A 15,083-nucleotide genomic window follows, 5' to 3' on the forward strand; every position below is an offset into this window, starting at 1 on the left:
CTATGCATATATAATCCAATTATATATAATTACCTCTATTCTTTTTATTATAAAGAATTATCTTTCAATATGAATAATAAGAAAAGAAGGAAAAATAGAAGTGTTATTATAAAAAAAAAACTGACATGCTTACTCATTTTGGATACAATCGATCATATTACAACAGGGTGTTTGGTGGCGGCAGTAGTGTGGGATCATTTAAGTCATTGGTGCAAGGTCCCGGCTATCTTTGGGTTCTCAGTTAGGGACGTCTTGGAGCTTCATAAGACGGTGGGGCTCCCGGATAAGAAAAAGGAAGTTTTTTATGGTATTGTGGTTATAGCGTGTTGGAGTCTTTGGAAAACGAGAAACGAAAGATTTTTCGAAAGGAAAGAGATTAAGATAGATTCAATTATAGGTGAGATTAAATCGTTAGGATTTATTTGGTACAATCATAGATTCAAAATGTGTCCTATAAATTGGATAAATTTGCGTAAGTTTAAAATCTCATGTAATAGCTGGTTAGTGGTGTTTTGGCTGTCCTCTGGCTTATGGAGGGGGCTTTTTTCGGCTTTTTTGCCGGTTGTTTATAAAAGTTTACATTTCGAAAAAAAAAAAAAATACTGAATTTATTAAAAAAAAACCTAAAATTATTATAATTATTATTATTATTGTTGAATTTTGTTATTGATAAAATAAGTAAATAAAGTTTTGTCAGCAGCCTCATCCTTATGGCTTTTGTCTAAAAAGCAACTTTTTTTCTTTCTGTTTTATTTCTTTTTGTTGCAATCAGAAGCTGACCGGCGGTGGAGCTACTGCTTCAGTCAGCGGCGTGGTAAGCAAGCTTCTCCCATTATTATTATTATTATTATTATTATTATTATTATTATTATTATTATTATTATTATTATTATTATTATTATTAACTCTCCGTCATCTTACACTGATTTCATTATTCGAAATTAAGATTCAATTGACTTTATCTTACATTGCTAAATGATTCACCTCATTAGATCCATTTAAACCTTTATCTTCATCTGTTACTCATCTTCTTCAACTTTCTGCTATTAGATCAGCTTCTGCTATTTATTGCTTATTATTATTATTATTATTATATGAGTGATTTGAGTATGTGATTTCAGTTGATTTCTCATTATTTATACTGTGTTCGGCTTCAGTTTGATGTGTGTGTGTATATATATATATATATATAATATAGGAGGAAAAAACATGGAAGAAAGCTTTAAAACCCTAATTTGTCATGTCATGTCATGTGTGTGTACTTGTTAGGATCTTATCATCTATGTATCTTTAGACAATCAAATTGCATTTCCCTTCCATGTTTTTCTGTTACTCTTAAATAAGTTGAAATCACATCTTTTTCATTACAAACTTCACTTTGTGCTATATATAATGTGATGTTTATCAATTGTATTTGTTTGCAGGTTGCAAAGCTAAGCTGTAATGGGATATATAGGTGTTCATGGCATTAATGCACTGCATAAATACAAATACAGTGGAGTAGATCACTCTTACCTTGCTAAATATGTCCTACAACCATTTTGGACTCGATTTGTTACTTTCTTCCCTCTTTGGATGCCGTAAGCACCCTTCTTATTTTATAGTTTTTTTGGTAGAATATACCAGTTATTGTTAATTCTCTTTTCATATTACAATTATGGCCTTGTGTAGTGTCCAAAATGATGAAATCGGTTCGTTTATTTGACTATTCGTAACGGTTAATGCCCCAAAAGGGGCATTTTCCGCCACATCATCATCACTCTTCCATGTGTAATGGTTAATGCCCCTTCAATCATTACCACTTTGATAAGCCACATATGCCATTATTGAATGTAGAAACACTCATGCCCCTAGTAAGTTCCCGGGGTGGGCTTTATCTTCCCCTATAGTGCTTCATTATTGATGGCCTTACAAAAATGGTTACTGTGGTGTTCAAGTAAAACAACCCGACTAGCAGCATCTTTAACCATTAACTTCTTGAAGTTTACTTTTTTTTTTCAGCTCAAAGTCATTACTATAAACTTCTGTTTCAAAGTTATAATCATTATTGATATCAAACCTAAAATTTAATAATATGAAACCCAATACCTATGAATTTCTATGAAGAAAATTCGAAATACATTTTTCAATGAGAACTTTTTATCACACATCACTAATTTTTGTTATCTTCTTGTTGCATGTGATGGATGCTTTTTTAGACCCAATATGGTAAAATGCTTAGAACTATCTTATCTTGCATTTTTGTATAATCTAAATCTCTCTTTTATTATCATTTTCTTACACATTTCCTTTTTTTTTCAGATTACACTTACAGGATTCATGTTCCTGCTCATATCTGCATCACTTGGCTATGTGAGTGCTCTATGATTTTTTTAGTAAATTGGCATCTTAGATGCATTTAGGGTAAACTTTGCGTTCTGTTAATTAACCTCAGTTATGAACATTATAGATATATTCACCTCAATTGGATTCTCCACCACCAAGATGGGTTCACTTTGCTCATGGATTACTCCTCTTCTTGTACCAGGTTTATTACCATTATGAACTGCTATTTCAGTATCTTTATTGCTATCTTTTTTTTGAAAACGTAAATATCTTTTAAAATTTCTTTGTGTTCATGCTAGACTTTTGATGCTGTTGATGGAAAGCAAGCTAGAAGGACAAACTCTTCTAGTCCACTGGGAGAACTTTTTGATCATGGTAATTAATTTTTGGCATATTTTTATATTCTCTGCAATTATATTGAATTATGTAACTTTATGATTGTTTTAAAAATTTTTGCAGGTTGTGATGCACTTGCGTGTGCGGTATGTCTTCCCTCGCTCCCCCAAATCTATGCTTTAGTTGTGATTCTCATTGTTCAGTTGTCTTTGTTGATAATAGAGTATATTAATTAATTTATTTTTATTTTACACTTTTCGTCGTTTAATTTTACTCAAATTGCAGCCTATAACTAAGGTAATTACAAAAAACGTTCTATATTTGAAAAAGTTACATTTTCAGTCTTTTCCAGTAACAGGCATTATATTTTTTTTGTTAATTACAGTCACGTGTCTTGCACATGAGGGTCGTTTTGCCGTTTTACCTCCTTTAACTTGCTTATATTAAATAAATCAAAGATTAAAACAAATGACAAAAATACCCTCATGTACAAGGCGCATAACTGGACTTAACAGAAAAATTTAGCGCTCGCTAGTGGAAAGGACTGAAAGTGAACTTTTCAAATAAAAGACAATATTTTTGTAATTGCCTTAGTTATGGGACATAACCTGGAATTTGAGGTAAACCTAATGGACGGAAAGTGTAATTTACTCGTTAATTACTACCAAGACTACAGGTATCATACTGTAAATATAATGATTTTTTTTGGCATATAAAGCTCTTGTAAGCCTATTTGATATCAATAATAAATTGATAATTTTGATTTATTAATTAATGTATGGATTAGTTGGAGGCATTGGCTTTTGGGAGCACTGCTATGTGTGGAAGATACACATTTTGGTTTTGGGTGATTTTAGCTGTTCCATTCTATGGAGCAACATGGGAGCAGTAAGCAATTATTTTGTTTATTTGGTACAAATTTATTCTGGATATTTTACATATTTTAAGTTATAATTATCATTTTTGCAGTTATTTTACCAACACATTAATTCTTCCAGCTGTGAATGGACCTACAGAGGGTCTCATGCTAATATATATGGCACACTTCTTTACTGCTGTAGTTGGTATGCAACTTTTAGGCTTCTAAATTCTTCTATTCAATTCTTTTGTAATAAGTTTACGTGTTATTGAATGGTCATTAAATGTTTTTTTTTCTGCCATTTTAATTTCAGGTGCAGAGTGGTGGGCGCAAGATGTTGGGAAGTCTATTCCCCTGCTTGGCTGGGTTCCATTTATAGATGGTACACTTCTTGGTTCTTTCTGTCTCTCTTCTATATATATGTATCATGTATGTATATGTTTTGTGCATACATATATTCGTGCATATGTATGTGTGTGTGTGTGTATACACACAAACACACACATATACAGAAAGGTTCATTACAAAACACTAAGTTATTGTGAGAACAAAAAGAACAAACCTAATTCGTTAAACTTGTTCTATCATTGGTTCATATCTTTAAAAACTTTTACTTCGTACATACATGCATATGTTTAAGTATAAAAAGATCATTAAACTAATTTGTTCATATATTTCTTTTTTCATTTTAAATTGTTACATGCACCAGGTTGTGTAGAAAATATAGGCTACATATGATTTGCACCTGTGTAGGTTCTATAAATTAACGAATGTTGTTTTTTAGAATATTAGAATTGATGATAAACATTGCATTTTAACTATTTTCTTATGTTTTACAACTTTCTAAGAATGAAAAATGAATGATTTATTTCGCTCTTCTTGTTATAACAAATTCTGCGTTCTGCCTAGAAGCTTCCCCTACATATATACTATGTATATATGAAAAGGATTTTAATAAGAAACCATAGTTTCATAGGAAGTGTAGGAAGGCTTTTAATATAGCACACCATGTAAATAGGACACTACACGGTTTTTAGCACACTATAGATCTAAACCATCAACTACTTTGATCCAAAGGCCCAGATCTTTTCCTAGGCTTCTTAGAAGACTATGTATTCTTACAATTACCTTACCCTATGTACATATTCATTTATATGTATATATAGTGCACTCACACAAACACATACAAATACTTGCTAGATTTGATGTTCATGTTATTGAATTCAGGAATCCCTACCTATGGAGCAGTTTTGTTCTTGATGATAATTTTTGCAGTTATACCAACACTCACATTTAAGTAAGTAACCCTTACATTTCTGAAAGCAAATCTACTCTTTGTACCCTATATATATAGGATGAGGTTCATTACAGAACACGCATTTAAGTGAGAACAAAAAGAACAGATCTAAATCGCTTAGTTCATTAATCACTGGTTTTATTTTTTGAAACCCTTCTTACGTGCTGCGTGTGTTATATACATAAAAACCATTAAACTAATTTGTACATATTTTTTTTTAAAATTTTAAACGTTTACCCACAGATGTGTAGGTAGTATAATCTACACATGACTTGCAGATGTGTAAGTTCTATAAACAAACAAAAGTTCTCGTAAAAAACTGTGTTCTGTGTAGAACACTCCCCCACTCATATCTTAACTGCCAAAACTGTTAACAAAAGGAAAAAAAAAAGGCATTTAATGAACCTGATGGCTGATAGTCTACTCTTACTTTATAATCAGATTGTTTTACATATATCAAGATTAGAAAATACCATTTATACATTCTAGAGTTAGCATAGGTGGTTTTTTTTAAGATTTCTTTCTTATATTTATATATAATTTTGACTTAGATTTGCTCTTTATTTTTCTTGCTTTTAGTGTGCAAAATGTTTATAAGGTTGTACGCATGAAACACGGAAGCATGCTAAAGGCGTTGGCTATGGTAACTTCATTTTTTTTCCTTTCTCCAGTTATATAACTAATATCTTGATTTTTATAGAGTTCTTAAGATTTTGTATCTTATGCCAGCTTGTCCCATTTGGTGTGTTGTTGGCAGTAGTTCTTCTATGGATATACCACTTCCTATAATTGTTTTTCCATATTACCATATTTTGTTGTAATTTACTCGCATCTGTCATTGCAACACTTTCTATTTTTGTTTGTCACAAAAAAAGCTTTCTGAACTTTGTCATTTTGAGGGGCATTTGACTATTTGTCAAAGACTTCCATTTTTGTTTAATGGAGGTATTATTTTGCAATTTATACTGAGAAAATATTATTTCTTGTTCAGGGATTATATGTCTCCATATGATTTAATTGGGAAATATCCACATATGGTGGTTATGGGAATTGGACTAGCATTTGGATTCCTTGTGGTAAGATTGCAATCTCGTCCATCAAATAATCCTTCTTTGAGATTTCAGCACCTGCAGATTATTTCTTATCTTTAGTATTTTTTGGATTTATCTCTCAAAATTATGTTCAGCACTTTTTACCTTTTCTAAATATATGGAGGTTTATGATATGATACATTTTTAGTTTTAGTTAGATATAAACCCGTTCGACACTTGCCTAGTTTCACACCAGATTGCTTCTCTTTAGATTCAATCAATCAATCATACCCAGTATTTCCCACCACAAATAGCCTAGGCTATCATAAGGAGGGTCTGGGGAGGGTGGGATGTAGGCACACCTAAAGATAGAGAGGTTGCTTCCGGCGAGACCCCCCAACTCAAAAGTAAATAGATATGCATATATATATATATATATTGGGGAAAGTTAACGTACAAATGAAATTAACGTGCTAAACATGAGAATCAAGTAGAGTAATTATATATACAAGTAGAGTAATTATGTAACTCTATGATGTAATTACATAATTACTCTACTTGTATATATAATTACTGTACTTGATTCTCACGTTTAGCACGTTAATTTCATTTGTATTTGATCCAAACTCTATATATATATATACAATCAACTACAGTACTATGATATTAGTCAGTTTAGTTCAACATTTCACTATAGGTAAACTAAAAACACAATAATAATAAGTAGAAAATAATAATTCTAATAGCAGAATTAATAGTAAGAACGATAGTAATACTAACAACAACCACAACCACAATAATAATAATAATAATAATAATAATAATAATAATAATAATAATTATTATAGGCCCTCATTCTAAAGATCTTTAACCTTAATTCTACGTCTCCAAGAACTCCTATCCTCAACCATGTCCTCAGAGAGGTGCAAGTCTAGCAAATCACGCCTAATCCTCTCTTTAGATTCACAATATATAATTTTATCAAATATTACACAACTAATAAATTATATAGTTTAATTACCCACTCTCATAGCATTCGTATTTTATAATTTGGCAATTTGTTTTTGAATTGTCATCACCAAGAATCCTGTGTTTGGTCAAAAAAAAAAATATTTTATTGCATACAATAGAACTAACTAAAACAGTAAATTCGTAAACTCTTGCCATCTTGATATACGGGAGGCTAAATAGTATTCATCTATTTGCAGGGAAGGATGATATTGGCCCACTTGTGTGATGAGCCTAAGGGATTGAAAACTAGTATGTCCATGGTATGTTTAATTTAATATCCTTTTGTTAGGAATTTATTTAACGTATTTCTTCTATGTTAAATTCTGTTTTCTTGCTGCCTTACTTTTATAGGGAAGTAGGTACTAGGTTTGTGTAGTGAAAGTGGCAAATACGGGCGGGTTGGGTCAGACTGGGTAATGGGTCAAAACAGGTTCGTGAAACGAGTAAAGAACCAGCACATGTATTAAATATTTAACAGGCTTAAAATTAGTTTTTGTTAAACTAAATTTATATAGTAATGATGATTGACCTTTTATTTTTCTTGCTTAGACTTCAGTCATTGTTCTATCTCCCACTCGCAATTGCAAATGCTCTCACCGCATGGTTAAACGAGGGGTATGTTTCATCTGACTTAAAAGCACATTTTAATGGAATAGTTGGAATGACATGTATATTTATTATATATAATTTGTTGGTTGTAATAGCTAATGGTGTTCATATAATCATATTTGTGACAGAATTCCCCTTGTTGATGATAAATGGGTTCTTCTCGGCTTTTGTTTATACACAGGTATGATTGCTATTCATCATCATTTTCTCTTAAAATTATTATAAAAAATATAACACTTTCCATGAAAATTGGAACATATATTTTCGGTGAACTTATATCTTTCTCATTGTAATCATTACAAGAGCAGAATGGCATTATTTGCACTTACAAGATTCAAGCATTTTGTTATTATTAAAGGGTATATAAAATGTTTGACTAATAGTCAACTATTAATCAGGTGCCCTGTACCTACACTTTGCCATGTCGGTCATTCATGAAATAACAACGGCCTTCGGAATTTATTGTTTCAGGTACATAAGCAATGTGTTTAATTAATCATCATTTATTTATTAACTGAAATAAATATTTAAACCAAAACGTATTATCAGGATCACAAGAAAAGAGGCTTGAGACGTGTGCATGTCCCATATATAAGGTATGCATTGGTTATCTAGGGTCGTGATGATCTGGCGCTTTCGAGTTCACAATTACAATCAAATCCAATGGCTGGAATAGGTCACAGATTTAACTAGATTCAGTCATGCCCTCTATGCATCTTGGGATTTAATCTATTGTGGGAAAATATTAAAGTTTATTTTATATAAAAAATATAGTTTAAGGTTGATTTTTGTGACTAACAGTAATTTATGTTCTGTTTTCAAATTTGTAATGGAGTGAATTTATTTTTTAAGGTTACTTTATTTGATTGTCTGGTTTGATTTTGACTGGTTAAAAGTTTTAAAGAAAATAAACTACTTTTTATATGCTATTCAAGTATTTGTATAGTTTCAGAAAATAAACTACTTTTATATGTTACTAAACATTGTAAAAAACAGTTCAGCCGGTAGATCATGTCAAACTAAAATTATTGTGATCATACGGGTTTAAGAAGCAAACGAGCTATTTGAGTTATAAGTCATATTAGTAGGGACATTAAAAGAGTGCTTTGGGGCCGGTTTCAACCGAATTATTTTTTATTTTTTAAAAAATGAATAGAAACAATCCTAACCCTCCCTGGAACCCACTTGCGGATGTGATGCTAAAACTTGACCATATCAATCAAGCCGAGTCGGTTCCTGTCACCAAGAAATTTTGATGTGCTAATGCAATGCCTTCAACCCCCTTTATATAGGCTCATATTTCATCAACTTACATAGTATTTAATTGGGGAAAATTGGAAGTAGACTAGGTAATTGGGAGTCACGATGAGAAATGAATTGCTCAATATCATTGACATTTCAATTACCAAGTATAAGTTAGTGTTGCAATAGTTTCATGATAAAGTAGTGGAATATTGTATTATTATTATTATTATTATTATTATTATTATTATTATTATTATTATTATCGTGAAAAATGATGATGAATAGAAGCTTGTTTATATTAGGAGTATATCATGTAAAGTTGTTTTTTTTAAGAGTCAGATTGCCTTTGTCATTATGTTACCTTTAATTTTAAGAGTCAGATGATGATCATTATGTTTATGCATCTCCACCTCCCCCAAGTTATGCTTACAAGTCACCACCACCGCCACGGGCAAGATCAATGCCACCTCCTTACCATTACTATTCACCTCCTCCACCACTAAGATCATCTCCACCACCTTATTACACATCACCACCACCATCTAGATCACCACCTCCACCATATGTTTATAAGTCACCACCACCACCCTCACCACCTCCTCCATACGTGTACAAGTCACCACCACCACCATCTAAATCACCACCTCCACCATATGTTTATAAGTCACCACCACCACCATCTAAATCACCACCTCCTCCATACGTATACAAGTCACCACCACCACCATCTAAATCACCACCTCCACCGTATGTTTATAAGTCACCACCACCTCCCTCTCCATCACCACCTCCTCCATACGTGTACAAGTCACCACCTCCACCATCTAAATCACCACCTCCACCATATGTTTATAAGTCACCACCACCTCCCTCTCCATCACCACCTCCTCCATACTTGTACAAGTCCCCACCACCTCCTTCACCCTCACCACCTCCTCCTTATGTGTACAATATTCACCACCACCTTCTCCCTCACCACCTCCCCCTTATATTTACAAGTCCCCACCTCCCCCATCACCATCACCTCCTCCTCCATACGTGTACAAGTCCCCAACTCCACCGTCACCATCACCACCTCCACCTTATATTTACAAGTCCCCACCTCCCCCGTCACCATCACATCCTCCTCCATACGTGTACAAGTCTCCACCACCATCTTCTCCTTCACCGCCTCCTCCGTACATATATAAGTCACCACCACCACCTCCTTACATTTATAAGTCACCGCCACCACCTTCTCCGTCTCCTCCCCCACCTTATATTTATGAATCACCCCCACCACCTTCCCCATCGCCTCCCCCTCCATATGTCTATAAATCCCCACCTCCACCATCACCTTCACCACCACCACCATATGTTTACAAATCTCCACCACCGCCTTCACCATCACCACCACCACCATATATTTATAAGTCACCACCTCCTCCATCTAAGTCCCCACCGCCACACTACTAAAAATCATCACCTCCCCCTTACTACGTCTAAGAGAGATCAAGTAGAGAATCAAGTTAACCGATTTATAACTACTTAATTCAAGTTCTTTCGACATTGGTGTTACCTTTAATTTTATATTTCTCCGTCTCTATTTATTCCCAATCATGTTATTTATCTGCGAAAAGAAACTGCAGCCTATAACTACATGCATTTGAGTTATAAACATCTGTTGGTGTAATATTATAAATCTATTTGTTGTGACCATTAACTATTTCTTGTCTGTTCAAAAATAAATTCATGTTTTAAACTTCACCGGCTCGATTTGATTAATTTGAATTGCTTTTACTTCTTTGTTACAAATTCTAGCGTAGTAGTGCTCAGGGGCGAAGGTTGGTTATGGCCCGGGTTCCCCCTCTCCTCCCGCGTTTTCGTTCAAGTTTTACACTACTGCTAAACCAATCTCGAAGTGGTCAAATAAATTGTAATGCTTATGATTACAACTTTAAGATAAATAGATAATACTCAGTTGTTATTATAGGTGATAAATGACGACCCCTTCAATTCTTATCAATGGTTATAAGATACTTAATTTCGTGCTGCTAATATAAAGTTGATGACTAGTCCAAGTGATTACGACGACCCTAGCTTAATTAATTAAAGTCAAATAGTAAATGTCAAACGAACTCAAATAATCAAATTAACGTATCATATATATTATCATAGACCTAATATCACAACTTGGTCAATTTATCAATATTATTTTGATATATAATATAATCTTGTTATTTGAGGGTAACAAATAATTAGTTTCACAAGTACTAACAAGTAACAAGTTCACTTTAGTTGTGTATGTATTTTGTATAGGGATTAATATTCTCCCCCGTTAATTTATATTTAATTCACCTTGCTAAATGCCATGTGGTAATTGGTTATTTTAGGTTAAATTAGTCATTTGGGTGATAATAAAAATACTTGATGACAATTGACAAGTCTTCGTAGGACATGACATTTTCAAATCTTTCAAAGAAAAAAATCAAATACGTACTTTTGTACTAAAAACATGTCAAGAAATGAGCAAATACCAAACTACACTACTTTATATTTTCTTTCTTTGCTTAACCCAAACAACTTTGACATGGTATCATTTCTAGAGCTAGAAAGAAGCTAGCTTATTGTTAAACTACTACATTTTGAACACACAAGTGGTCGTGTAAACCATTTTTGGCACTCACATGCCCCACGTATTTTGAGATCATGTATCCATTCATGCATTTTTCAGCCAACTATTTTTGATAGTTGCCTCTTTGATTAGGTTATCTTTATATGCCAAGAATAAACATAAATATACAATTACACTACTGACTCCATTGAAGAACAATCATATTAATTGGAGCAATAGAAATAAGTTGGAATTTGAGAAATGGAGAAGTACATAGAAATCAAAATTAAATCATGTACCAAAAGATTGGAAATTTAATAGGAATCATATAACACAAGGAAATAAATTTAGGGCATATGCATGCCAACCAGTAATTTCAACTCAGAATGTAGTTATAGGCCGCGGCTTCTTTTCACCGATAAATAACATGATTATTTGATGAGCAATAAATAAAGATTTTAACATATTAAGTTAAGACATAACCGAGGTTGAAAGAGCTTCAAGTAGTTAATCGGTTAACTTGATTCTATACTTGGCATCTCACTTAAACGTAGTAAGGTGGAGGTGGTGATTTGTAATAGTATGGAGGTGGGGACGGAGATGGCGGAGGTGGTGACTTATAAATATACGGTGGGGGTGGTGATGGTGACGGAGGAGGTGGAGACTTGTATATATAAGGGGGAGGAGGTGAAGGAGAAGGTGGTGGTGGCGATTTATAGACATATGGAGGGGGTGGTGATGGTGAAGGCGGTGGTGGAGATTTGTAAACATAAGGCGGTGGCGGTGATGGTGATGGTGATGGTGGAGGTGGGGATTTATAGACATATGGAGGGGGAGGTGATGGAGAAGGTGGTGGGGGTGATTTGTAAACATATGGTGGTGGCGGTGATGGTGATGGTGGAGGTGGGGATTTATAGACATATGGAGGGGGTGGTGATGGAGACGGGGGAGGTGGAGACTTGTAAATATACGGGGGAGGAGGTGATGGAGAAGGTGGTGGTGGAGACTTGTACACGTATGGAGGAGGCGGTGATGGAGAAGGGGGAGGTGGAGACTTGTAAACGTAAGGGGGGGGGAGGTGATGGAGAAGGTGGTGGTGGGGACTGGTACACGTAGGGAGGGGGTGGTGATGGAGACGGTGGAGGTGGAGATTTGTAAATATAAGGCGGAGGCGATGATGGAGACGGAGGAGGGGGAGACTTGTAAACATAAGGGGGAGGAGGTGATGGAGAAGGTGGTGGTGGGGACTTGTACACGTACGGGGGAGGTGGTGATGATGATGGTGGAGGTGGGGACTTGTACACATACGGGGGAGGAGGTGATGGTGATGGTGGAGGTGGGGACTTGTACACGTATGGAGGAGGAGGTGATGGTGATGGGGGAGGTGGGGACTTGTACACGTATGGAGGAGGCGGTGATGGAGATGATGCTGGTGGTGTCTTATAAATGTATGGAGGAGGAGGTGATGGAGATGGTGGTGGTGGTGATTTGTACCTATAAGGAGGAGGTGGTGATGGAGATGGTGGTGGTGGTGATCTATAAATGTATGGAGGTGGCGGTGAATTGTAGTAATATGGTGGAGGTGATTTTTGTGGTGGCGGAGGCGAGTTGTAATAGTAACGAGGCTTTATATCCACCCACGAAGGTTGTGGTGGCTTGTAAGCATATGCTGGCGGAGGTGGTGATGCATAAACATAATGATCGTCATGATCAGCCGCCGCATGAGTAGATAGCACGCCTATCGCAAAGGCAATAAGTAACCATGGCCAAAACTTGGCCATGGTTGTTACTTGAGTTGAATAAGAAATGTTTAGTAGTAGAATGAATGAGAGATTTGGATTGTGTAAATACTATGCATAGAACCCCTTTAATTGTTTGTATTCCTTAGTATTTTAATTGGGAAATTGAAGTCGATCGGGTAGATAATTGGGAGTCACGATGAGACATGAATTGGTCAATATATATATTATTGACATTTTCAATTGTGTCCATATGCAGCCGAATATTGTTTCTAGCAGTGAATTATATCAGCCGTCGTGGATGCTTTTGTGATGAAATATTTAAGAAAAAAATGCAGGCCTTTTTGTTTGTATTTTTAATTAATCAAATACATGAAATGAAATTTGACCATATCAGATTCATACGTAAAATAGGAATTAATTTTTAAATTATTATCGTTGAACACAAATAATTATTAGCATTACTAGGAATATATTTAACCCAACATGGAGTTGATGCTCCTAGTAATAGACATGCATTAAAAAAACCGTTTTCAAGACCAAACCCGACGCGATAGTGTAAACGGTTCCACCTATATTGTAATCAGTTTCTACAAGAACCACTTTGTGACGGCTTTTGTTATTTCCTTAATTAATATTTTACACGCATCATTAACTTGGTTATGTATGACATACTTAGAGTACTTGATAATGTAAAAGAAAGTTTTGGATAAATGTGATGTCATATCTTTAGTAAAATAGAAAAGGCATGGTAGAGATATCAATTTTTGTAAAGGGTCATTGTTTGCTTATGTTCGAATTAAGACGTACCTACGAGATGGAATACGATTTGTAAGATGTTTGAAAAACCTTTATGGAAAAAAGAAAGTTTACAATTGTTTTATGGCATCTTGTGAATCAAAATTTAGTTACGTGATTACTGACAGAGAGTTGGATACTCATCGAAGGATTAAACGATGTACGTGGGGTTTTTAAAACTTAAACTACTTACAATGACTTTATAACCCTACAAGTTCTTTAGTACTTAACTAAATCTTTTTAGTGTGTTCAAAATTATTCAATTTTTCAAGTAATGCATGAGAGGCCTTGTTTCTAAGTAATGATACAACATATTAAAGAGAAATTTGTAACATATTTTAAAGATATGTCTCGCATTGTTACTTATGTTGCTGCATTGGACTTATGCCTAAATGTTGCCAGAGTTGAAACTTTACTTGAAAGAATTACTTACGATTTGGATTTGTTAGATGAAGACAAGAATTATGCAACAAACTCATAACAATAATTTAACAAAATATGTTCGGCGTTAACCTATCAAAATACAATGTCGATGCATGACAACATGAGTCAATGTCACCAGCGTCAACCAACAGTTTCAATGTTTAATCTGTATGATACTATAAGAAAAATGAAAATAGTTCATACGACTCAGGGTAGCACTCTTAGTAGCGAGCCTGGGAGTAGATTGGAATGGATTTTATTATCTGCTTTCACTAAACAAGATGTTAAAAACTATGAAATTTCGACTTGGTGAGAGAAAAGGCGCTCATATTTCTTAGGTTATTGCCAGTCCCAACTAATGAATTGAGACATATTTATTTGTTCCTAATACGCCGTTAGTTTCAGGTCGGGAAAAACGTTTTTGGCCGGAAAAGTCAAATTTGTTGCCAGAAAACACTACCTAAACACCGCAACCACCCCCAATTGACTCACCGCCAACCAACTACCACCACTTAAACACCATCAACCGATTCCGACGATGGTTCTAGGGTTTTCAGCAACCTCAATAATTGGGGCTTTTACTAGACAAAAGTTCCTAGAGGTCCGATACAGAGTTTCCAAGATGTTTGGGATGAAAATGCTAAATTTTCGGGAAAAAATTAAGTTTTCCGGCCAAAAACGTTTTTCTGGCCAAAACCATGTAACTTAAAACAAAACTACCGTAACCAGTTTACCTAAATGGATCAAATGATAATCAAGTTATAAATCATCAAGTTGTAAACATGTTCAATTTAAAGATAAAAAGTATCCAACCACA

General features: G+C 34.5%; 1 pseudogene across 1 annotated transcript; it reads left to right on the top strand.

Moving 5' to 3' along the window:
* Positions 1-1,429: 1,429 nt before the first annotated feature.
* On the top strand, positions 1,430-8,139 carry LOC143619887 (choline/ethanolaminephosphotransferase 1-like; annotated as a pseudogene). The gene is made up of 18 exons (XR_013151249.1): positions 1,430-1,580; positions 2,199-2,208; positions 2,302-2,352; positions 2,450-2,527; positions 2,625-2,700; positions 2,785-2,807; positions 3,449-3,549; positions 3,631-3,725; positions 3,834-3,902; positions 4,748-4,817; positions 5,397-5,460; positions 5,547-5,608; positions 5,809-5,893; positions 7,057-7,119; positions 7,416-7,474; positions 7,597-7,649; positions 7,867-7,939; positions 8,018-8,139. The product of XR_013151249.1 is annotated as a choline/ethanolaminephosphotransferase 1-like (transcript).
* The last annotated feature ends 6,944 nt before the right edge of the window (positions 8,140-15,083 follow it).

This window comes from Bidens hawaiensis, unplaced genomic scaffold, assembly GCF_021521415.1.
Source record: "Bidens hawaiensis isolate Kalapana, Puna unplaced genomic scaffold, B.hawaiensis_p1.1 tig00002525_1, whole genome shotgun sequence".
Classification (NCBI taxonomy): Eukaryota; Viridiplantae; Streptophyta; class Magnoliopsida; order Asterales; family Asteraceae; genus Bidens; species Bidens hawaiensis.